This window comes from Palaemon carinicauda, chromosome 27, assembly GCF_036898095.1.
Source record: "Palaemon carinicauda isolate YSFRI2023 chromosome 27, ASM3689809v2, whole genome shotgun sequence".
Taxonomy (NCBI): domain Eukaryota; kingdom Metazoa; phylum Arthropoda; class Malacostraca; order Decapoda; family Palaemonidae; genus Palaemon; species Palaemon carinicauda.
This window is the reverse complement of record NC_090751.1, coordinates 53,810,264-53,837,763: the sequence shown is the minus strand read 5'-3', so window position 1 is coordinate 53,837,763 and position 27,500 is coordinate 53,810,264. Positions and strand designations below refer to the sequence as shown.

General features: G+C 34.2%; 1 long non-coding RNA gene across 1 annotated transcript in view; it reads left to right on the top strand.

The window, feature by feature from the left end:
- LOC137621194 (uncharacterized) overlaps positions 1-27,500 on the top strand; it is an 833,937-nt gene that overhangs the window by 164,757 nt on the left and 641,680 nt on the right. Inside the window, exon 2 of the long non-coding RNA XR_011040171.1 lies at positions 1,111-1,146. This is a non-coding gene — a long non-coding RNA (uncharacterized lncRNA). The remainder of the gene's footprint in view (positions 1-1,110; positions 1,147-27,500) is intronic.

The following is a 27,500-nucleotide window of genomic DNA, read 5'->3' as shown; positions in this document are numbered from 1 at the left end:
TCATTTATGTTATCGTATGCCTTATTTTTGTACTTTCATCTTTTAATTCCTTTTGTGATGATTGATCTTGTTATTGTAAAACTCATTTGCGTTGAAGTGATATTTTTTGCATGAAATAAAATAGAGAATTTCTCGGTCCTGTACTTTTTCTGTTTTCAATGCCACTTGGTTGTCAGATTTTCTTTAGCGATAATCTTATACAGTATAATGCATTGATGTCCATTACCTTTAGAACTGTCATTCTTTTCTGTTTTACCCCTTTAACTCTTTGTTTTTTAAAGCTAAGATTCAATTAGTAATCAGGAACCAAACATCTGCTCTAAGTTTATCAACATCTTTACCGTCGATTGCAATGGTTAATTTAAAAAGGAAAAAACAGCAAAAGTGATTTGAATGGAACTTTCGCTCTCGGACGTTGATATGCTGAGGGGTTGGTTTTCAACCTATTTCTATATGGATTGCCATGCTCGGAAATTTTTTTTTCATAAGATCCTAAAACCTTTGTGTAGCATATATTTTCATTTAGTAACGTGTTATATAGTAATTTTATTAGCATACTCTTGTGTAAAAATTATATTATATTTGTTAACCAGTGGTATATTGACGGATAATTAACAATTATTTATAAAGAACATTGTATAGGTTATGATTTTTATAAAGTTGTATTCCAATTTACATTTGTAAAGTTTGTTTATCCGTTCAATACAATGTATATGACCGTGTTAGAAACATTGGTATAGAGATTGACATATTTATTTAGTATGGAATACCGTAGATTTGTAGCTGTAGTTCCAGAAAGTGTAATTTTGCTGTGGGAAATAGGAATATATTTATTCCACATTGCTTTCAGTAAAAGATTTTATAAAAGTATCATTGTCAGAGTTTTATGTGATTTAAGGGGCTACTTAGAAAGATATAGTTAACAGCTGCATGTCTTTGTTTCATATTACTATATCGTGAAAATTAAAGCCTTATTTGTACGATATAAATAGAGTATACTATTAAAAAGGATGACAAATATGTTTCATTTTGATTGAGCTTGAAGGATACTGAATCCTAAACAAATAAAAAAAGTATTGGCATACTCATAGTTTTCTATTTTATTTCCAGATCCACCAGTTAACCGCGGTTACGAAGTACAGGGAGGTAAGGTATCCTAGAGAAAGTTTTCTATTTATCAGATAGATCACTAATTCACAGAATTCTTTGCTGTGGTTATGAGACCAATTTAGTCTAACAAAATTAAGTTGTTTTTTTCTGCTTTATTCCGTTGAGTAATTTTTCATTATGATTGCAAGGATGTAATAATTGAAAATTGTCTTATTTATATTTCATCCCTTTGGATAATAATAATGTAGAATAACGAAAAGGTAATTTGTAAGGAAACGTTGATTTACATTTAGCCTTTCTTACAAAATCCCGTTTACTTAAAAGTCTAAAGTACGTAGACTACTTTAAACTATGCTTGAATCTTTGTGCATTTTATTGATGAGAATTAATGGTATTGGGATTTGTGGAACAAGGAGGGTAAGATCAAAAAGTTGTCATTAGAAGTAGTTTTCTCATATACTGTGGGAGCTTTTGGTGGTCGGTCATTGATCTTACAGCAATCTGTGTGGCAAATACTAGTGCTCTATTGAGATTAGTTCATTGCAACTTTATAAAAGTAATCAGGAAAGGCTAGAAAAAAAAATCGGGAAAAAAAGCAAGGACGAGATGCTTGCTAAACTTTGGTTATTTCAGTTATTTCCTTGTTTTTGTTATTGAAAAATAAAAGTATTTAATCAGTGAATAAATAAAAACTTTTTAAATTTGTGATTTGTATTTGACTTTAATAATGTAAAGAATTTTCAACTCCAATGAAAAATATTGTATTTTGAAATCCTATATGTTTGAAATTTCCAACATTAGATTTGCAATATGAAATTAAATATTCCTTCATATTTACCGTATTTATATATACATTTGGCACACACACATCTCCCTTAAGCAATAAAGAGCAAGTGTCTTGATATATATATATATATATATATATATATATATATATATATATATATATATATATATGTATGTGTATATATATATGTATGTATATATTCAAATATTTCTTTCCGGTCACGCTGAGCTCTACCCATTCCTCGGCCAAGGGAGAGAGGTAGGATTCATAACCTGGTGTGGGGGGGGGGGTTTCGTGTTTGTGCATATCTATCTAAATATTTACGGGTAACATCCACTAGCGTGTGCGTGTATCATATATACATATATATTTTTTTATTGGTGTATATATATATATATATATATATATATATATATATATATATATATATACACACATACACATACACACACACACGCACGCACACATATATATATATATATATATATATATATATATATACATATACATATACATATACATACACACGCACACACACGCATATATATATATATATATATATATATATATATATATATATATATATAAATATATATATTTCCGGTCACGCTGAATTCTACCCGCCCCTCGAGTAAGGGGAGAAGGAATTGTCAAATCCCATTGAGAGGGGTATGGGTATAGGGGCATATATATCTAAATATTTAGCCTTTATTTTGACGGGTTGTGTACCCTAGTGTACATACGGTATAGTTATATAGTATATATAACATATATATATAATACTGTATATATATATATATATATATATATATATATATATATATATATATATATATATATATATATATATATATATATACTGTATATATATATACATATATATATATATATATATATATATATATATATATATATATACACACACAGTAAGTGTGTTTGTGTTTGTGTATGTTCTGTATATACTGTATATAAAACCACAACGTAATAACGAATTAACAGCTAATGGAAATAGAGGCTTCCATAGTTATTCCAGCCTTTAAAAAATCAATTAGCAATGTAATATGAAGGTATTAATTCTTCGAGAACCTCAAAAAAACCACACACACACACACACTCACATATATATATATATATATATATATATATATATATATATATATATATATATATATATATATTGTGTGTATGTGTGCTCACGCGTGCGTGTGAAGTAAGTTTTTTAGAGGTTCTGGAATTGTCAACTTAATACTTTCATATTTGCATTGCTATTTGATTATTTAAAGATTGGAATAACTATGGAAGCCTCCGTTTTTATTAATTGTGAAATTTTAGATTTTGTTGTTGTTATACTCGTGATTAAATGCATGCAAATACCGATTTCCTAATGTTATATTTCTGTTATCCCTAATTTCCCATTGCCTTCGGAGCATATCAAAACTACTTCCAGTCAAAAGTAGATAAAACATATCAAGATTTATCGTATTTTATCTTTGCTTATTCATCCTGTGTTAACGACTATATTTATATATCCAAGATTTCGAAATTCTCAGGCAACGTATTTTCCAATAGCGTATGTTACCTTCATCATCCCTTGTGGCGAAGGCTCCGTCCCAACCACTATTTATAGCATAAGATCATCAAAGGAATGTTTCTGTAATACAAGGAATTCTAAGACAGTCTGCTGGGAATTATGTATCTCAGCATATTGAATTTAAACTTTATTTAGTTTTTTCCTATATTTCCAACATAATTAGGAATATTATTATTTTTCGAAATTGGCACGTGCAAAACCTGAGGATATTGGTAAACATTTGTATGGTAGTCAGGTCAAGTACAAGTAACTGCTGTTCAAGTTTGTAAACATGAGTACTGTTAGAATTAATTGAGTTTGATAGTTAGATATACGGTTTGGTAATGAACTTTATGGAAATAGTTTATGAATGTAATGGAATGCAGTTTTGTTCCAAAGTAACTTCTTTAATTTTGTAATCCAAGACAGTCAAGTTATTGTAATTATTTAATATCTAGATATAACGTAAAACTCGTGTAGGCATAATATTAACTAGCTAGGGTACTATTCGTGCGTTGGCATTATATGCTACAGCATATACTAATATTATTGATATATGGATTGTGTTGCTTTTAAAATAGCTGGCTATATCTATGAATATGTGTTTATTTGATGGATGATAAAAATTGTTCTCCAAATGCCTCTTTATGTCTTCTAACTTCCTATTCAAGATTCATAATGTTTTTAGGAATACTGGATTAGAAATAATCATAAATTAACTTTTTAAAGGGACTGAATACACACATACACCAACAGATAGATATTATGTGGACTGGGAATGCTGATTTTGAAAGCTGGTAGAAGAGAAAATGTTGAGTTATTGAGAAGAATTGTTTGCTCAAGAAAAGTTGAAACGTGAGAATTGTGGAGATACGTGTAAGTGGAAAATGGGTTTGCTTGAGGGAAATATGGGACCAGCGGGTAGCCTAAGTTTATAGAATACTGGTATGGAAGTTTTTAGCGCAAGGGCTTATCAAAGATTCAACAATTGAAATAAGAAAAGCATTAGCTGACACACCCACACACACACACACACACACACATATATATATATATATATATATATATATATATATATATATATATGTGTGTGTGTGTGTGTGTATATATATATATATATATATATATATATATATATATATATATATATATATATATATATAACGGGGGAGGGTGGGCTGTGGCACCCTATCAGTACCAGCTGAACTCGGTTGAGTCCCTTGTCAGGCTGGGAGGAACGTAGAGAGTAGAGGTCCCCTTTTTGTTTTGTTTCATTTGTTGATGTCGGCTACCCCCAAAATTGGGGGAGGTGCCTTGGTATATGTGTGTGTATATATATATATATATATATATATATATATATATATATATATATATATATATATGTATATATATATATATATATATATATATATATATATATATATTCTTATGAAGGTGGACTAACATGAGAGTAGATTATTTTATTCACGTATTTCGTTTGTTTATTTAAGAAATGTGTAGCCAGCTCGCAAGGTGAAAGTTTAGGATTAAATAAATGTATGTAAATTACATAAGACTGTCATCATTCATTTAGTTGTATTTTCATACAGTTCTGTATATCTAAATTTACGTTATTTTTGAGGCTTGGGGTGAAGATGGCAAGTTCATCCTTGCCAAGATCCTTGGACATGATGTGTCGTACAGTGATAGTGGCATTTTTAAATTTATATCAGAAGCAGGTCTTCCTGATGCTATTTATCTTTTATAACATATTCACTTTTCTGGTTTTAATTGAATATTCTTTTAATCTTTATTTATAATAAGCGATATCGGCGTCAATGGCCTTCGATGTCAGGATGCCATAGAACTTCAAATCATTCATTCATTCATTTAAGAATTAATTTTTAACTTATGTAGTTTTGTTACGAAGTCTTATGTAACCTTGTTAAAAAGTATGTATGACACACACGTGGTATAAATCAGAGGGATTTCTTCAGATTTAAATTTTGAGTCATTTATTTTTGGTGTTAATTCTGAATTGTTATTTTTATAGGATATATTTTTTTTTGTAAAGTATGTATTATTTCGATGACCAATAATTAACTCAGTAACTGGCTCATATCCCCTGACCGGAAACCAAAATAAGAGGTGGTTTTAGAATAGTTCCCGTTTAAAGTAAAGTAATCACTCAGTTTTGTTTTGGGTATAACGTAAAGAGGACATTTAGATATTCAGTGTTCATATATATTAATGTCTGGGAGTTGTGTATTATTCTCAGAGCCCGGAGGTATTCTCTTGTGTATCAGATTATGTAACATAAAACAGGTGAGTTTGGGAGCTCGGGAATTTACGTAATTCGATAGTCGTAATATATATATATATATATATATATATATATATATATATATATATATATATATATATATATATATATATATGTGTGTGTGTGTGTATGTATATATATGTGTATATATATACATATATATATATATATATATATATATATATATACAAATAATGTTATTTTTCATTGTATACTTTTTCACTTCCAGAAGAGGTAAAGTTAGTTGTTATCCTTTTGGTTGCAATCCCCAAGCTGGTTGTCTCTCTCTCTCTCTCTCTCTCTCTCTCTCTCTCTCTCTCTCTCTCTCTCTCTCTCTCTCTCTCTCTCTCTCTCTCTCTATATATATATATATATATACATATATATATGTATATATATACATATATATATATATATATATATATATATATATATATATATATATATATATATATACTGTATATTGTAATACATTTTGTGCTAAAATTGCTAAATGTCAATGCTAAAAGAGTGGCCTTGTAAAGTGGTTTTTATTTTCCGTAATGCACTTTGCTACATGAAACTTGTCTCAGAGATGAAGGATAAGTGTATATATAAAATCGAGGACGAAAAATTAAAATGATTAGAATTCCAGGTTGGCTGGTTGCGGAACTGATAGAACGGAAGATGCCAAATATTAAAAATCACGTAACATTGAAGTGGATATTTCATACAGCCAGTGTTGTCGATCGCTTTCGGGTTTGTTTCACATAATTGCAAATCGTAGTGGTCGTTCTGTGAGGTATTTTCTTCTTCTTCTTCTTCTTCTTCTTCTTCTTCTCTCTCTCTCTCTCTCTCTCTCTCTCTCTCTCTCTCTCTCTCTCTCTCTCTCTCTCTCTCTCTCTCTCTCTCTCTCTCTCTCTCTTTTTTTTTTTGCACTTTTCAAATTCTGATGTGTGAAAAATTATGTCTCATATTCATTGATGTACTACTGGCTCATAATTTTGATTTACGTATCACTGCCAAATTGATTTAATACACATAGATGATTATCCGTCGATGTCCTGACCAGACTAGATGGATTTGATAAATCACGTGATAAATTGTTTATATTAAATTGATTAAGAAAACGAAATTAATTACTTAACTAATATCTTTTGCTAATTTTGAAACGTTGATATTATTATCGTATGTTATGCTGATTTGATATATAAACACAATAGAAAAATATTTATTGATCATAAAATTCCTACAACTAAAGCTAAGAAAAAGTTTTCATTTCCGTCTCGAATATTGACGTTATAAAAGTGTCTTAGAGTCGGAAAGTCAATATTGATAACAGGAAAACTTAGCATTAGTCGCTGGATTTTTATGGTCTGCGCATTCTTTGAACTCGGCTGAGCCTTTTGTTTTGGACAACTAGTAGCAACAGCTTAAAGTTCAAGGCCACAATGCTGGTCAGAAGGCTTAAGGGTACCTAGCTCTGGTCTCTCAGATCCCTCTGTGCTCTAGACAAAACGGGGCTGCAAATATTCTGTAAAATCCCAAGACTAAGAGAGCTAAGGTTTATTTCTCTCTGCCTGTTCGATTTGACCCATCCTACTCAGTAACGATACGACAGATGAGTGATATTTGATTTGGGTTTGCACACTGAATATTTCTTTCTCCAACGGTATTCCTGGTCTCTAGGTGTTAGCGTTACTCAAAACATTTTAACGAAAATTGTGTTTGTCAATCTATAAGTTTTCGACGTACTACCATTACTATGGTTGTATTTTTATTTTCGTTTTCTGGGAAAGTAACTGATGTGTCTTTGTTTCAGAGTTCGCGACGAAAAATATTACGAATATCTGTCACCTTTCAATCATTTTTCTGTCTGCTTAGTTAAGCGTTTCCTGGTGCTTAATTGATATCGCCTGGTAAATATGCATATTCGGAAATATTCTTGCAGCCACTTTTCAAATCTCCCTCTCTCTATTCTAGGTACGTGGTATATCGGGAGTAAATTATGCTAATAACACCGCGTTTAACTAACCTAACCTGTACACTTGAGATAACAGTAGCCTATGGGGAGAGAGGAAGAGTGTGGTAGGAAATAAAATGTCCAAGTCTTGAGATAAATCCTTATTTTCTCGACTCTCATCTCTTGGCTCTAGATCTCTTTTCACATTTAGCCACGCCTACACAATTTTCTAAAAGGCCATTCAGGGAACCCAAGAAATCAACTTTATTTGGGGAAGTTTTTATTTTCCCTATTATTTCGGTTACGTTTTCATGGAATATACACACACACACACACACACACACACACACACACATATATATATATATATATATATATATATATATATATATATATATATATATATATATATATATATATGTGTGTGTGTGTGTGTGTCTGTGTGTTTGTGTATGTGTGCGTTCGTGTGTTTACATATGAAAATATTTTGATATTCACGAATTATTTTTACTTCTATTTTCGATATACAGACACTCGTGTACATACAGTTTATGTCTGTTATCAGGTTTTCTTTTCTTTTGCTCTATTATCTGTTTTTATTTTCGCCATCTCCTCCCATTCTTTTTCTTCCATCTCGTGGGAGGGGGATGAGGGTGGCACTGCCGGTCCAAAGGCTCCCCAAAGGGCGTGACAGGTCGGGCTGACTTTATGATCCGGGCTCGCCTTTGTCTCTGGATGCCGCCTTTTCAAACTTTGTCTGGTGGAAACTTTTCGAACCGCCACCACAATGCGTCCGTCCATTACAAGCGTTTCGATCCTTTGTCGCAAATTCGAGACGTGCGTTCTGAAAGGAGGATTTGATCTTCTTGCTTCTATAGAATCTCTCCCCTAACTCGTTTCTCTCTCTCTCTCTCTCTCTCTCTCTCTCTCTCTCTCTCTCTCTCTCTCTCTCTCTCTCTCTCTCTCTCTCTCTCTCAAGTTCTTTTTTTCCCTTTTCCCTTCATTCATCGTTGTCTTTGCTTCTTATCTTTCACCTTTTCTTTTCGGGCGGATCTCTTGTTGATGTCGATGATAAAACTGATACAGGGTGGTTTGTGAGGTGATTTCTTTCTCCATCCAGCAATGGTCGGGAGCTACATATTCTGTACCCGGATTTTTTGTTTGTTGGTCTGTATATTTTGTCAGGTGGTGGCAAGCATCCTTATTCCTATATTTTGTGTGTATATATATGTGTGATCGGTTAAATATATGATAACTTCAATGCTAATGTTTCTATACTTACTACTCAATTTCCCTTCCATAAATCGCTTCTGTTTTGATGAATCTTAATTCTTTAAATTCTTTAATACATTACACATTAAGAGTGCCCACGTCAATTTTCGCAGCAAGGCTTCCTTTTCTTCTTCATACCTAAAAACGAAGACGGGGCTTTCTCATGCCCAAGGAAAAGAGAGAAAAAGAGACCTTCCTTCTGAATGCATTCGCTCGAAATATCTCGGAGATTTATAAGTATGTATTTGTCGTGGCGATAAATATTTCTTGAGATTCTTTATTAGCGGTGTTCTAGTGTTATCTTCTATCCTCCCCCGCTGTCACGTTTGTCTCGCCTTCTTTCACCCCTCCATGCAGCTTTTGTTCACCTGAGTTATGGTGCTGAGGAGGTGAGATTGTTGAGCATATTTCTTTTAACACTTCTAACCTCAGGCCTCCCCCTGTCGGGACCCTACTTCCAGGCAAGTTGGCTTTCCAGGACATGGGAGTTAAGATATTTTGGTGATATGCTTTCTCTCTCTCTCTCTCTCTCTCTCTCTCTCTCTCTCTCTCTCTCTCTCTCTCTCTCTCTCTCTCTCTCTCATTGATGATGTTATTGAGTTTTTTTTCAAGCTTTAGTGTTTTCAGTTAAAGATTGGACGTAATCACCTATCTTATCAAGGTGGTGTAGTTAGTAAAATTTTCAGTTTGCTTCTAGCTAAGCCGGTAACTTCTTTAGGAACTTTCGAGATGAATTCAAATTCCTACAAATATGTCCTGCCGGGGTAACATCATTTACAATACAACGGTGAGCGTAACAATTGTAAGACGAGGTTAACAGAAATGTTGATAAGTATATTATTTTATTTTTTTTTTTTTTTTTTTTTTTTATGTTTTTGGTGTGATGTATAATTTCATGCTTTCCAAGTTATATTTACCACAAATTAGTTTACTTTGTTTTTTTTCTTTACTTTTTACACGGTGAGCCATTATTATGTTACAATGACACGGATTCAACGAATGGCCACTTTAGCATGAAATAGCTTGTTTACGTCAAGATTTAAAGGTTTAAAGACTGCTTATGAATGGCAGAGGCAGAGGACCAATAACATTGCCCTAGCAAGCAGGACAATGCCCTATATACACATGATCAGCGTCCAAGCCCCCTATTCAACAGATAGACCTATAGGCTCGCCTTAATCCCCCATCCTTAGCTCACAAGGATGGCGAGATTGCAGCAACCGACGGAACTAAGGAGTTTGAGGGGGACTCGAACCCCAGTCTGGTGTTCATCAGTCATGGACGTTACCACATCGGCCACCACAACCCTGTGAATGGTTATGACATTCATTAGTGAAAGATTTTTTTTTATAGTGATTGCTTTTATTTTGATTATTTAACATAATGATTGTCTTTGTTGCTGTGAAAATGTTTATGCCTATTAAACATGAAGCAGTTTTGGTGTTCCTTTACAATTATGAATGGTGTATTCAACCTTTCGTGTAATACCCCTCTTTCTCTGCCCTTCCACGAGTATTGTTATCGTGTTTCAGGGTGGAGAATGTCAATTGACATCGTATGTTGGGGCTTCTAGATGAGAATGTCAGCATTTGTGCCTTATAGCTAGTTTTATATTATTATTATTATTATTATTATTATTATTATTATTATTATTATTATTATTATTTTAATTTAGTTGAAGGAAGTCATTGAATTAGTTTTGTTATTATTTTACCAAACTTAAAATTTCCTAGTTTAACAGTAGTTTATGGGGTCCTCATTTCAGAGCGGAAGTTTTTTTTTTTTTTTTTTTTTTGGGGGGGGGGGTGGTTATAGTTTTGTTTCAAAATTTCGTTTCGTATCCCAACAACATAACTTCGAAACTAATGTAGTTTTGCTGGCAGTTGCTGATCGGACGCATAGAAGACATACAATTATATTTTCTATGCCACAGCAGACTGCTTCCTCCGTTGTTCTATTGTAATAATTAAATTAAATGGATATATCCTACCCGCAGTTACTGCCATCTAACCTGACTGAGATATTCGTGTACTTATTATACTTCACATAGCAGGGTCTTCAAACGTGTTACATCCTAGGCAGCGTTTCGTAACCTGGGGTGCTAGCACCCCTAAGGGGGCTGAAATCGATCTTTTCTTAGCATCATTATTGAATTTATAAATAATAGATCGCAAAGAGTTGTTGTTGATGGCATCATATTGATTATAGGAAGGTGATATCTGATGTTCTTTAGGGTAGTGTTCTTGGTCCATTACTTTTCATACTATACACACATGGCATGTGGTTTGGCCTAGAATAGAAGCTTGTTGCATGTGCAGATGATGCTGCTCTTTGCATCAATTCCATCTCATGAATGTAGATCTGGGGTTGCCGAATCCCTTAATAGAGATCTAGCCAAAATAAGTGCATTGTGGAAATTATTGGGCATGAAGTTGAACCCTAACAAAACTCTAAGTATGATTGTAAGTAGGTCGTGGACAGTGGCTCCTCAACATCCGGTTCTCAGCATTGATAAGGTTATTCAACTCTGTATTATTCTTAAAATTTTTGTTGTGATTCTCGTCAGCAAATTTACTTTTATGAAAAACATTAGGTCTGTTCCTTCTCCAATTGCACAAAAATTTGGCTTATTGAGAAATTCTTGTAAGATTTTCGGTGATCAATCTATTCTGAGGAATTGTTCTAATTTTTTAAATTCTACCTTGTTTCTAGTATTTTTCTCCTATCTGGTCTTCAGCTTCAGATATTAATCTCAAGCTTCATCGTTCAATTAGTTCGTTATGCATGTTAATAACAAATTTCATAATTCTGACCATCCTTTACATTCAGATCTTCCCGGAAAGTACCATCCTGTTTATAATACTGGGTATGCAGTTAATTCTAATAGTCATGCCTTCCCCATTATGAGGTTCAATACTACACACTAATCTAGAAATTTTATTCCAGTTGTAACCAAGTTGTGGAATGATCATCCTAATCGGGTAGCTGAATTGATAGAATTTCAAAAGTTCAAACTAGCAGCAAATGGTGTCCTATCATTAGTGAGAGTTTTGGAGTAATGCTTGACGTGTCTGTGCTCATGTATTGCATTGAATTAGTTCATTTTGGAAAATGTCAGGAGAGCAATAGATAAAAGGGTAAAAAATGGATAAAAGGCTTAGAAAACCTGGATTGTTTGAAAATTGTGTAGATGAAAAAAATCAGGGTTTTTTTTTTCATTTTATATAGTAGAAGACTTGGTATTGAAGGACTCTGATGTAAATTCTGTAAAAGAGTAATTCTGGGAACAAGATGAAAATGATAGGATTTTTTTATTACTAAAACAGTAAGGAAGCAATAGGAAGTAATAGGAAGAATAATGTGTGTAGAAAGTAGTATCAAGAGGATGAATGTATTTTCAGTTTTGTCTTCATTTGAAAGTATAAAAGAAATGGAATATTTAATTATCATTGGAGAAATAACTGCATAAACAAATTTAAGAATTAATAAGAGATACATATAAAATAAGTTTCCTGTGGAACACATTTTAATAGTCTTTATCTGGCAGTCGAGACAAATGAAGGTCACACAGCATGACCTGACGTTTAGACTTCAGACGATATTCAGATCAAATCTTTGTGACAATCGAAACATTACCAGATGAATGCTAGGCAGAACCTAATGGTTCAATCCACTTATCGCTAAGATGTGTCTCTTAGCAAAGAGAAGGCCCATAATCCATACTAAAATTCTATCAGAAGAAAGAAAAATACAGTTAGATACATTATAGATTACAAGGTATAGTAGGGTAAGGCAATTTTGGACAGAGGCAATTTTGGACAAGCGAGGCAAATATTGGACAGATGCAATATCTCTAAAACTATTTATAATTTTCAAAAACTATAATGCTGTTAGAAATTCCCCAACCTTCTACTTTATAAATATTAGTACGTTTGGTTTTGAAAAAGTATTAAATACCACTAGAAAAATTGTTGAATATGGGTGTCCAATAATTGCCTCGCCTTCATTTTAGGGCTTCTCAAAAATAATACTAGAAATTATTTTTTCTAAAATAAAATTAGTAGATGATACTAAAGGAAGGTTTAAAATAAAAAATTGATGAAAAAATCTGGAATATCTAGTGTCCAATTTTGCCTCGCCTCGATAAATGGTGAGGCAATTTTGGACACTTAAATGAAAAAACAACTAGTTCATAATGTTAAGTTATTAAGTAATACATTTTGTAATTTTCTTATCTTTTATATTATTCTTATATGTATCTATATATTTTCTTAATAATTTTAACCAAAAATGATAGTTATTTGAAAATACTTTTTACCATATACTTCAAGAGAAGAAATATTGATTTGTAAAAAACGGAAAAAGAAAAAGGTTTTCTTTTCAAAGAAGATATTAATAAAACCTATTACTAATGAAAAAATATGTACAATACAAAACCTGAAATAAAAGTGAACAATTCAATATATATTATAGCCATACACGTAACAAAATAAATGCCTGAATATAAGTCTTGTCTATTTACTTCAACTGAATGCTCAAAAAACTGCTTCTGTTCTATTATAGATGGCACTAACCATTTTTGTTAAAGCCTGGGTTTCATAAATAAAAGACCTTTAATTACATCTGTGATTTGATAAGGTTATGTATCCGTTTGGTGCTCTGGATACTCCTCTACCTCTGATGCCTGGCGGATGATCTTAGTGGAGTTAGTATGGACCGGCAGGGGTAACTTGCCTTAGTTAGGCACTGCGCATCACAAGGAACTGGCTGTCCTTTGATGACTCTAACCAACGAATCCTCTATGGATTTAATCTCTTTGAAAAGCGAAAATGAAAGAATGGCCCCCATTCCCGGGCGTTGCAGGGTGCTAAGAATCTCCCGGTTAATAAATACAAAAGAAAAATTGAAAATTGGTAATTGGAATGTTAGAAACATGAATCAGATTTGGAAGTTACAGCAAGTAGAGAATGAATTTATGAATTACATTTGGATATCTTAGCCCTAAGTGAAACACTTTGTAAAAGGATCGGTAAAGAACTCACACCCAGGCAATACAAATCTACAGTATCTACTCAGGAAGAACAGATGGAGTTAGTAGAGAAGGGGTAGGAATGACGACACCAAGAGCAGAAAAGTCATTAATGGAATGAAGAGCTGTATATAGCAGATGGTCACTTGCAAAGTTTAAATCAAAGCAGTGCAATATGAGTACTATAGTTAACTATGCACCAACAAATGATTCCCCTGAAGACAGGAAAGATGAATACTATAAGGAATTGTAGTGTGTAACAGTTGAGATCCCAGAGAGAGATACGAAAATTGTGATTGGTGACTTCAATGCTGAAGTTGCAAGGAATAATCGAGGTATAGAGAATGTGATGGGTGTTGAGGGTCTTGGCCAAGTTGCAAATGAAAATGGGGCAGATTTTATAAGATTTTGTTCTTTTCCAGCACAAGGTCATCCACAAATATACATGGGCTTCATCATGTGGCAATTACAAAAATCAAATAGATTACATAGCCATTGATAAAGAAAGAAGTAGGACTCTGAGAAGTATAAGAAGCTATAGAGGTGCAAATGTTGGTAGTGACCACTAGCTCCTCTTGCTACACTGAAATCAAAACTGAAAGCACCCAACAGAAATGTAGATAAAATATCTAGGTTTAATACAACTAGCTTCTAGAGGATGAGCAGAGAAATCTTTGTAATTGAATGTAAGAATCGATTTGCAATCTTATAGACTTTAGGAGACAAATAGCAAACAATTAACGAATGATACTTGGGATACTATAAAAAGGAGACAAAGATAGAAGTTGATTGTTGGAAGTTTTTGAGGAAGTAATGAAAATTGCAAGGTAGAGCATGCTAAACATTCCAGTATTGATAGTGAGGTCAAAAGAAAATCCAGAAATGACTGGCGAGAATATTTAGACAGGAAAGCAGATGAGTTTGACAAAGCTATGGATTCAGGGAGTGACTATGGTATAAGAATTGTACATAAAATTATTGTAGAAATCTCTACGGGAGCAAAGCAGAAGAAGCATATACCCATCAAAAAGAGAGATGGAGCTGTTATAACAACAGAAGAAGAAGAAAGGCAACGTTAGATGGAATACTTTAGTGGGGTCATGAATAGGAGATATAAAGGGATTAATTTGATTGATATACCTGAAGTTGAGGAATACCTTGATGTGCCCATCAATGAATTCAGTGTGTTTGAAGTCGAAGCCATCTTTTAAAAAACTCGAAGAGATGGGATGCCTCTAGTTATGATGGAATAACTACTGAGATAATATTGGCCGAAAATGATGTGACTCCCAGATTACTTACAAGATTATTTTGTAGAATGTGGCGTGAAGAGGCAAAGCCTGATGAATGGGAGCTAGGAGTGTTGGTGAAAACGGCAAATAGAAGATCTGACTGATAGCAATATTTACAGAGGTATCACACTTACGTCACTTGTCATGAAAATACTATGTTGTTTATTCTCCTCATGCATTTTGTAATGCATAGAAGAGTTGTTGATGTTGGGAAAGGATTGGACTGGATTGGTAACAGGATATTAGCTGAACTAGAGTATGCTGATGACGCTGTCCTTATTAGCAGAAAACCACAGGTCAAGATAAATAGAAGAAAGACAGAGATGAGGAGATTGGAACATGCAATGGAAGAGGAAATGTCATTGGAAGGAAAAAGGTTTAATGAGGTGGAACCATTTAAATATTCAGGAACTATGATATCTACTACAGGGATTAAAATTATAAGTTCAATGAAAGATTGAAAAAAACAAATGAGACAATGGCTAGGTTAGGTAATATCTGGAAATCAAATCGCCTGAAATTACATAAAAAAAGTCTGGCTATTTATCAGTTTAGTGAGATCGGTGTTACTGTGTGGATATGAGTCGTGGTATAACAATGAAACAATATCCAACAGATTTTATAGATTTGAAAACAAAGCCCTCAGAAGAATATTGGGAGTTAAATGGCAGGACAGGATTAGAAATGAAACTATAAGAGAGATCACTCAAGTGCCATATGTGGATGAGATCATGGTGAGGGGTAGATGGAGATGGTTTAGGCATGCTCTTCGCTCTCTCCAAGAGATTAGTTCACCAAACTTTCAACCAGGCTTCACAAGGCCCTAGAAGAATTGGAAGACCCAGGCCTACATGGCTGAGGACTATGAAGCGCGAAATAGATGTTGAATGGAGAAGTATTGATTTAAAAGCTCAAGATAGAGACGAATGGCAATCTAACCGAGGTCCTTTGCGTCAATAGGCGTAGGAGGAGATGATGATATGTGGTTTCAAGCTATTTAACTCAAAGTGAGTCACTTTGCCTCCCTCTTCCGCTAAAAACCATTTTGTTGCTATACCAATGCAAAATAATGGATGTTCTTTATCTTTATAAATTACCACATACCATTTTCCTACAACTGAGGCTTCTTTATATGGAGGTGAAACGCTCTCCCAAAATTAATTAAATTCCTTTTGATTCGCTATCATGACTATCCAAGTAGTTTGAATAATCACTATTAATTACCTTGGTCAATTTAGATTTTTTTATATTCACTTTAGCGTTTGCACACATTTTTCTTAGAAATCGAGAAATATTTGGTTGCTTTGTATTACCATTATTTGTTTTGTTTTTATAACTGTTAATGCCTTTCTTTAGGGATTTCCCTTTATTGATCTTCATTTCATCTCTTTTTCTTAAATCTTCGATTGCATCCCTTTCTGTTACTTATTGAGCAAATGACTTTCTTATTCTTGTTTTGTTTTTATCATTCGTGGTTGCTTTTTCTGTAAGATTATCTTTTGTAGGTAAAAGTGTCTCTTTGACGGCTCGTTCATAATATGAGGTAAAAATAATATGAATAAACTGGATATGTACAACTTAGGACGAATATTGTTTATGGGATCAGCTTTGTCTGTCGTTGATATCTCTCACTATCATTCTGTTTACTCTAATGTTACTGCATTGAACACCATATCAAAAAGGCAACACGCCAGCTGCATCTTTTCTATTGCAGTTATCAACATGGAAATAAGCAGAAAAGTGGAAACGTATTTTCCCTAATACCTGAAATTTTCATTTGGATTTGTGAATTATTCTAGGAACAATGCATATACAAGAAAGATTTTTTTTCTATTATTTGTAGCATTTGGGGTGAGACCCTTCTCGAGGATGTCACCATTATTTGGTCGATCTTTTTGAAGGCTCCACCCCTGAGTGTCAACACCTTTGAGTGTGTCCCCAGTATTAATTAACTTTTTGAAAATCATATCATATCCCTCAAGCTAGAAAGACAAACTTTTTGTAGATGTAACTCTCAGGGTGTCACCCCCTTTTAGGGTGTCACCCTGAGCAGACACTCCCCTCCCCCCATACTGCACTCCAAATGTCTTATTTTGTATGCTTATGATGACATATATGCAGATTTACACATAAAAGTATATTTGCGTGCTCGAATACAAAGTTTAATTTATATGTTTATAAAGTAAGGCAAAATTGGACAGTTTTCAAAGCTATGGTGAGGCAAAATTGGACAGGCAACTTTCTCACTTTTTTCTTGGCGAGGCAAAATTGGACAATCTTGGATTACGGACACAAAAATTTATGTAAGTCCATAATTTTTTTTATAGTATATTTATATTGATAGTGGCCACAAATTTTCATAATTTGGAAATTGAGCGTTGCTGCTTAACGGAGATACAGACGTGTCCATAATTGCCTCGCTGTCCAAAATTGCCTCGCCTCTAAGATATTTTTTTTATTGATGAGATATAGGAATTTCTAATTCTCTGGTGATTATGAGACGAACTATTTTTATAGATGAGACCTCCCTCTTTTGAAAGCATGTTTGATTTTTGGTCATAAATTATTAGTACAGATTTTGTACAAAGGTTTCTAAAAAGGTGTCCAAAATTGCCTCGCCTTACTATATTAAAAGAATCTTTATGTATTTATCACCTTAACTAATTTAAAACATAAATACTTGAAACTTGAATATCAAAGTCCTCTGATTTAAAGATACCTTGCCAAAGCAAAGGTAAATTAATGTAGAGCTCTCACCAAGGGCCGCTAAGTAGCAAGAAGAAAAAATAAAGGAAAACCTGAAAAAAATTTAGACAGTTGTACGAAGAATTCCTTCCTAGAAATTTATAAAAATTATTCAAATTATTCCCTCACAATATCCCCAAAATACGACAAATATTCCTAGTCAATATGAATATTTTATGTAATGAATTCTGTAATTGTAGGACTTAAGAAATAGAGATATATCGCGGGATGTTGGTCCTTTTGAATAATAAATTCTTCACTAAAAGATAAAATTTGAATTTTCCTATAGAACAAAGAATGGCTAAAAATTAAAATTTTCGTATAGCACAAACAATGTTTAACAAAATTCGAATTTTCGTATAGCACAAACAATGGCTAATAAAATTTAAATTCTACTATAGCACAAACAATGACTATCAAAATCTGAATTTTCATATGGCACCAACAATGGCTATCAAAATTTTAATTCACCTATGACACAAAAAATGGCTAACAAAATTTGAATTTTCCTATAGCACAAACAATGGGTAACCAAATTAGAATTACCCTATAGCACAAACAATGGCTAACAATTTGAATTTTCCTATAGCACTAACAATGGCTAACCATTCTTTCTCCACTGCAGCTAGATTACATTCACATATTAATTTTTGACAGGCACAAGCTTAGGGCGTTAGAACACCTCTAGTTTACTATAAAAGAATTGCACCTTATGAGAAATTACTTTGGATTAGTCAGGGAGCTGTAATATAGGTACCTTGATAAGACAGTCCTTAAAAGTATTAAAGCATTCCACCTTTCTGTCTGACTATTCCAACTTATTATTGCTGTACATCCTCAGGAAATCACATAGTGAGGCTACTAATTATCATAATTTTAGTAAATTATGGATAAAAATTTGTACTGCCTCTGAATGAGCGGAGTTTCTTCTTTATAGTGGGCAGAGGATTATTAGCAACAGCATTATTTTCCAGGGAGAATAAGGTAGGGACTTGACAAACCGAAATTCGGAAGGAAGGAAAAAAAAAAACTTACGGGGTTAGCCAGTGAGTCCATGCCGTTCCTCTATGAACGACAATATAAGAATAACAGATAATCCTTTCTAACCCAAATGTAACAACCCTCATTAACCTAATGATAAGCAGAAGTAGTCTTCAAATCAAAAGGCATTCTCATAGATTGCATTAAACCCAAGTGACTGTAATATGTAGTGTAGTACTAAGATATCACATCTAAACATGTTTGATAATAACTTTAACCAAAGTAAATTTCAGTATGGTATACATCGACAACATACCCTTAGTAGTAATAGATTTTGCATAGAACAAAGTCACATTTAAACCTCTAAAATCTATGTATAACCTCTAAGTATTATCACTATTCTTTGCAATGACAACTTTAGCGCAGCATACAGAGATAGAAGGCTTAGTTATACCCAAAATTATCTTTTCAACTACCTTCTATTAACCTTTTTAGATGAACTGGTAAAGAATAGGGGTTTTTTCTCAATAAGATATAACAATTTAGAATAATAATATGTCTAATGGTTTGATAAAACAGGAATTAATGTACCAATAAGAAACAGTTCTGAAATTACAGTAAAGTAAATCATGGGAACAGTTTTAACTTTCCCTCGATGAGTAACCTTTTGAAAATGAAAGTAGGAACGACAATACCTTAATATATTAGTAGTAACTCCTGGCCCAAAAGGCTCGTAATTGGAAAGAAAAATCATATTCATCGGATTCATAAAACTTTGTTAACTACTCGAATTTTCGTAAGTACGAATCCCTATCATCAAGGTCATCGGAAAAGACGGGAAGTTTAGGCCTAACGCTATGCCCATTATCCTCACTATCACAGTCTTCATCTTTAACCGATTAATTGTTTTTATTTTAGCTAAAGCTATCTTATGCTACTCATTCCTTTGCCCTTTCAACACGCTCTCTCTCTCTCTCTCTCTCTCTCTCTCTCTCTCTCTCTCTCAGCAACCCGTTCTTTCCTTTCCCCATTTAATGTTTGATTTACCCGCAGGATCTCGTCTAAATCAATTTACAATTTTTTTCATAAATATCTAAACAATCAAACGCTAGACATTCGTGACACAGGTGTAACAATATTGCCTAACTAATGCGTTCACCAACAACGCTTAGATATGAAACTATGAAGTACTTTCTAAATTGGGACATACCACTCGCTCGTTATGAGGGATTGGCAAACACATTAGATTAACCCAAACAAAAGACCAGTATACCATGATGTATCAGAACCCATAGTGTATCTACACGGAAAGCAGATCATCTACAAATTTATGCGGTGATAGGGATATATATATATATATATATATATATATATATATATATATATATATATATATATATATATATATATACATACATACATACATACATACATACTCAAAAGAGAAATTCCGCAGCCCATAACGACAAGAAGGAGGTTAAACCTCCTTGAACTACAAAGGTATTAAAAGAATTCCACGTGGCTGGACTAAGCGCAAGTAAGCTAGGGATAATCTCAATTCTGTCTGCCTGCAAATAGGAAGGAAAGGAGCTGCTTAGTAAACACTTGCTCAGAATTAAAGGAATGCGCGCATGAATAAGAAGTTACCAATACCCAAGCAAAACCACTTAGCAAACAGCGAATTCAGAGATAAAAGGTAGACTCCAAACCTGTAATCCTAATCTTACCTCGAACTGAATTACTTTTTTTGTGGGACAAAGGAATAATGTTTACCCTTCAAAAATTTAGAATGGTTTCCTGGAAACAGCATGCTATCATTTTTCTTTTTTTTTTTAGTTCGGACTATGTTAGGTTCGACTCGCTGCATCAGATTTCAGGAGGATTTATAGCTAGCAACGTTTAAAGTTTTTAATTACAGTAATGAAAATATTGATTATTTAATAATTAAGAAAAAAATACCTTCATAAACATAAAACATATGGCGAGACGGCAACAGATGCATATAAAATCAGTTTCCTATTCAATATTCTCAATCCGGCACGCAAGAAGAATGAAGGACACAGACTTTCAGACGATTGTCAGAAGGTTCCCTCCAGGAGGGGGATAGTAACGTTAGTGTACCCCTCGTGGTGTAATGTAAGCTTTTTCTTTAAGGACAAAAACATACAAGGAAGATGGAGAGTTCTGTATAGACGAAAAAATGTGATGAATCCTACTATTTCATATATTTGTTGCCTAAATTTCATGTACAGTAGGTTTAAGACGGAAAATTTTCCTCATGTCCCTTCTAGCATAAGAAAATAATAGGACAAGAAATGGAGTGTTGTGTCTAGAGACAGGCAGAAAGACATGGCCCGTATGGAGACTGGTAATGTCATATGGACGAGAGAGAGAGAGAGAGAGAGAGAGAGAGAGAGAGAGAGAGAGAGAGAGAGAGAGAGAGACTCAATTACTGTCATGTATGATATAAATCACAATATCATTTTGAAGACTATTACAAAATCTGGTATGTATTGAACTACAAGTTACTGGTCAGGGTATGGCATCATATGATGCTATACTAAGCTATACATTATTTGGTCATAGTGAGTTGATGTAATTTTCCCCTCGATTTCTGTACATTCGTGGTCACAACCCTATATCCCCTGTATCCGTTTAACTTTCTCGTAGGGTCACCAACACAAATCCTGCCACAAAAACCTTGCCTGCCACCTTACCACAAACCCTCCTTGCTCGGAAAAGTGGCTCCGTTGAAATTATCTGGAACTGCTTTGCCAGAGCAAAGGTACACTTGCGTTTACCAAGGCCCGCTAAGTGGCAAGAAAAAAAGAAAGAAAAGCAAACAAAACCTACAGAGTTGCACTGTTCAAACAAGGAATCTCAAACGAAAATTCCTTTCAAAGATTTTTAAAAAATATTAAAATTATTCCCTTATAAAATTTATGTAGTTTCTACTCGTTTTTTTTTTATTTAGCTATATCAGAAATCATTTTACTCAATTAAAACTAAAGTTAATTTGTGTCAGCGTCTTATGTTACTGAAGGATATGTACCTGCAAAGGAACGCGTGTGAAGTACGTTTGAGAGGATTTGCCTGTTCAGAATTTTGGATTCAATTAGGTCGTTATTACTGGTCTTAGAGTACTGTAGATTCCATTTCAGTAGTGAAAGGAAATTTTGGCAAGATACTGCCGCTAGAGAGTTACTGGGTCCTTTGATTGGCCAGGTAGTACTACCTTGGATTTATCTTCTAGTTACGGCTTATTTTCCCTTTGCCTACACATACACTAAATATTCTAGCTTATTCTTTACATATTCTACACTTGACAACACTGAGATTACCAAACAATCTTCTTCACTCAGGGGGTTAACTACCTTTTGATAAGGGTAGAAGATACTCTTTAGCTGCAGTAAGCAGCTCTCCTAGGAGAAGGATACTAAAATCAAACCATTGTTCCTTAGTCTTGGGTAGTGCCATAGCCTCTTTACCATGGTCGTATACTGTCTTGGGTGGAGTTCTCTTGCTTGAGGGTACACTTGAGCGCACTATTCTATCTTATTTATCTTCCTCTTGTTATTTTGAAATTTTTATAGTTTATATGCGAATGATTTATTTTAATGTTGTTCTTAAACTTCTCTTGTAGTTTATTTTCTGATTTCCTTTGCTCACTGGGCTATTTTCCATGTTGGAGCCTTTTGGGCTTATTGCATCGTGCTTTTCCAGCTAGGATTGTAACTTAGCAAGTAATGATAATAATAATAATAAGAATATGACAGAGAGATATTGTGGAGTGGCACCATCGATAACTGAACGTCATTTGCCTTCTTTAATGTTGTGTTGAGTTGCAAATCTATCAGATACTGTTTGTTCAGCCGTCTTCCATTTTATATTTAGATATCATCATTTTTGTGGGTCACTCATAACATGAAAACTCATTGAAAGGATATCTAAGTGATTCCAAATGAATTACACGTTATTCTATTAAATATTGGCAGTATGTCACGTAGTTGATCTGTATTCATTCTACATGTTTACTATGTATAATGTAATCCCAGATGGATTAGATTATTTTTTTCAAATTGCACAGCTTCCATCTCCTCTCCTCTCTCTCTCTCTCTCTCTCTCTCTCTCTCTCTCTCTCTCTCTCTCCATTTTGGTGCAACGTTGGGATTCTCGGATCACAAACGAGGTACAGGGCGTTTGTTGTTAGTCTAGGCAAGGAACGTCATGGGCACAGTTTTTGGAAATCCAGCATGCGTCATAATGAGAGGGGGGGAAACAAGGATGAGGATCCCAAACAGTTAATCCTCATCTCACCATGGTGAATCCATTCATTATAGATGATCTCTTCCTTACCACTATCTTACCAGTTAACGATTCATGTGTAACCCACTGCCGTTTATTCTTTACATCTGTCGCTGTTTGATCTTCTATTCAGAATAAAATATTTCTATCAGTTTGAACTGCTAGACTCATTACTGTGTTTGTCAAGTATAAACATGAGAGTTGTGGTCTACATTAATTATTCTATCTTGTCCTAAATGAGAGATAAAAGATATAGGAAATACCACGAAAGTCTTGTCCTTTTTTATACCAAGTTCGTGTTTGGCTCGAAATGAAAGACCTGACGAGTTTTAATATTTTTGTTACTTAACATAATAGATAGCATTTGCATGTATGCATGTATGTATGTATGTATGTATGTATGTATGTATATATATATATATATATATATATATATATATATATATATATATATATATATTGTGTGTGTGTGCGTAATATGTTCATATTCTATATGGGAAAGATTCCTTATATTAAAAGAACTAATAATAATTCATCTTATAGTATTCAAAATTATAATTTAGTTCTTAAAATGAGTGATTGAAATCCCAATATTTATGGAAATTAAATGTATTTTTCAGGTGACTAGTCTGAAAAGTTGTTAACGAATAGTAAAGTTTTGTTATTTAATTCTTAAGGAGAGTTAACTAAGAGCTCCATATTTGATCGTGCGTTTTAAACAAGTGAGTTTTAAAGTTCTTTATTTAGCATCTAATTTTTATTTTGTGCAACAGTTAACGTCATAACGACGTTCAAGATATTATGTAGTAATAGATCAAGTAATAGAAAGTTTGTCAGCGGTGCTAGATTAAATGCCAGACATCAGAAAGAAAATAGCTAATGGCGCCAAATCGTAAATGAAATAACAGTCTCAGTTTTTGTCTTTGACCAAAAGAATATGCGTGAGCACACCCCTACACATTTTGCATTATATATATATATATATATATATATATATATATATATATATATATATATATATATATACATAATGTATATACACACACACATATATATATATATATGTATATATATATATATATATATATATATATATATATATATATAGTATACATATATATATGTATGTATATGAATTTAATTTATTAATATATACTGTATATATGTATCTGTATATATATTTATGGCGTTTAAAATTCTAGGATAACTTCTCTCCGGACAAACTGAACTCCAGTTAGGTTTCAGGATAAGACGAAAACTGCATTTACGTTTTTCCATTTAATATTTGGTGTTGATACGAGTTACGAACCAATTTTTTTACTTGATTCTTCGTTGAGACTACACAGAATAATCGATGGAATAACGCTTCAATGTAATGACAATAATGGGAAAATTTTAAACCCAAAGATATTTGGAATCTTGCAATGAATTAACAATTAGTGATAAATAAAAACGTTGAGTTTATTTTAAATGGAAAATTTCAAGATAAATTTTGAAATATGTGAATGACTTTTAACTAGACTTTTCAGAATTTCATGACTGCAAGCTTCTCTCCGTCTTCGACGAAGCTTTGTGGTTCTCTCTCATAACGGGATTTATGTCGTTCTGCTGGATCGGTATCTCGTGTCTAAGCAGGCCAAACTGAATCTAACTGTCCTCCTCAAAAAATCTAGATTCTTAAAATCCGTTGATCTCGATTCAATTCCCTTAAGAGTAGCATAGTTTATTATGAAAGACTGCGGTTTCGCTGCTCCACGATTTTTCCTGCAGTGAAGTACTTGCTGTAGTTCCATCCAGGCTATCCTTGCCGATGATTCTCTCTTCGATGAAATTCACATCACTACTGTTGCAACGTAGACAGTGGTGCATTTTCATAGCTGGTCTCGCTTGTACAATGCAGCGTAAACCATGATGCTTACTTAGCCCTCATAATATATAGATTTGCAAACCATGTTGGTCCACTAATTCCATTCACTGTGATCGCCATCACTTTGGATCAGCTTTCAGTCTCTTGGCTCCAGCCTTTCTCAGTAAAGAAATATCCTCTGCAATTCCATAAAGTGTATTCATGCCATGCAATTTCTAAATATGTCTTTTGGGTATGTTACTTTATGTTTACCGTTATTATATAGTGTTTTATTGGTGTTTAACTTTCGAAAATGACATCTCTTCAAAGTGAACTCCAATTAGTTTTACAATAAGACAAAAATTACATTTACAATTTTTCATTTGATATTTAGTGTTGTCACGTTTCAAAACACATGCCATGCTTATCTCTCTTTTAATTTAGGTCTCGTGCCCTGGGGAAACACTGCCCCAAGTATTTTGGACATGGGCAGAACATATAATGAGAATGACGGATAAAAGATGAACATAAAGAATAACTTTGTTCCCTTTGAGCATAATGCTTGCAAGAACTGGTGTGAGTCACCCTACCCGATGTTGATACTTCACTCATGAAGGACCAGACGACCAGAGTTGCCGCCCTTATGGATAGCCACTTCCCAACCGTCAAGAACTTCATCAACAACTCAACTCCTGACGAAGGGGGCAAGCGTACAACATCACCTTAAGCTGAGTTGCATGTTGCAGGACATTGACGTCCACCTCATGACAAGTCTGGGCAGTGGCATTGTAATCCACCACCTACAAATGCCCCCCCCCCCCCACGCCCAAGCCAACATCCTCAACAGCCACTAGATGATGCTACGCACCATTAGTTATGCTACTACCACTCCAGATTCGAGCTGCTGCTAAGAAATGTGCCACTGGATGTCAAGGGTAAAAATAAAACATGTAAGAAGGTCATTGTGTGTAGCGGTGACCTCCCCATTAATTAGTCTAATTTTGCATGATTCAGGATCTAATATGCACTTTAAGCTAGATACTGGTGCCTGTCGTTCCCTTGTGCCTCGTTCCTTAGTAAGGGCGGTGTGACCCCAGAATTCCAAGTCTGCTGATGTTTGCCTGGTGACCACCAACTGATCTGCTATTCCCACCCATGGGCACCAAGTGGAATTTTATTGTTGCCATTGTTACATTATCGCTTAATCAGATCAGATTTCCTTGCCCATTTCCATCTCTTAGTCGACGTTGCACATCGACGCTTAGTCAACCCCAGCCCTTAATAATCCACACCTTTATCATCTGCTCCATCAGCGCCAACTGGTAATCATCCATACTTTTATCATCGACTCCCTCTGACCTCGCGCGCTCTCAACATTAGCACGCTTCATTTTATACCCCGGTGTGTTTCAGTTAGAACTATATAAGACGCCCATGGTTACTGTCAAGCACGGTATCTATTACCAAATCAAGGTAACGGGACCCTCAGTGTATGTAAGATTCGGGTCTTTGGCGCTAGACCGTTTGGCAACTACTAAATTCACGTTTGCCTAAAAGGAGAGAATGTGCCTTTGTCAAAAGTCATCAAGCTTATGGTCATCACTGCTGCACATCATCTTGAAGAAGGTTGGATCCTTAACACTCGTGGGGATTACAGGTATGTTAACATGCAGACAGAACAAACCTACCAGCCACTCCCAACATAAGTGACATCATCACTTGCCTTCACTGCACTAAAGCATTCTCAATTCTTAACCTCCCGAAGGGATCTTATGCAATGTTCTTGACCTCCTACAGCAGAACAGCTTTGTAATCAGGTCTTGGTGCCAAGGAAGTTGCATTCTTCAGTTATCGCATCACTCTGGAAGGCTTCTACCCCCTCCCTGGAAAGGAATCAATCGTATAGAAATTTCTCATATCCTCAACTGTCTAAGCACTGCAGGAGTTCTTGGGCATGGTGAAATTCTATCACTGGCTCCTACCAGCTGTGTTTACCATTATCACCCACCTGTACGACTCCTCATGGGAAGCCTAAAAACCTGAAGTGGGGGTACCCTTCATGAGGCGGCTTTCTTCAATGCCAAGTAAGCCCTATCAACTGCTATGGCTTTCACCTTTCCTGGGTATACGGTACCCCTCCTAGTCTCCACCAATGCCAGTGATGTTGCCGTTGGGCAGCACTCGAACAAATAATTAAGGGACAGCCCCTTGCATTGGGCTTCTTCAGTAGAAAACTTTCCAGGGCAGAATCCATCTACTCTACCTTCGACTGTGAACTGCTGCCAGTGTATTTTCCTGTCCATCACTTCCACCACTT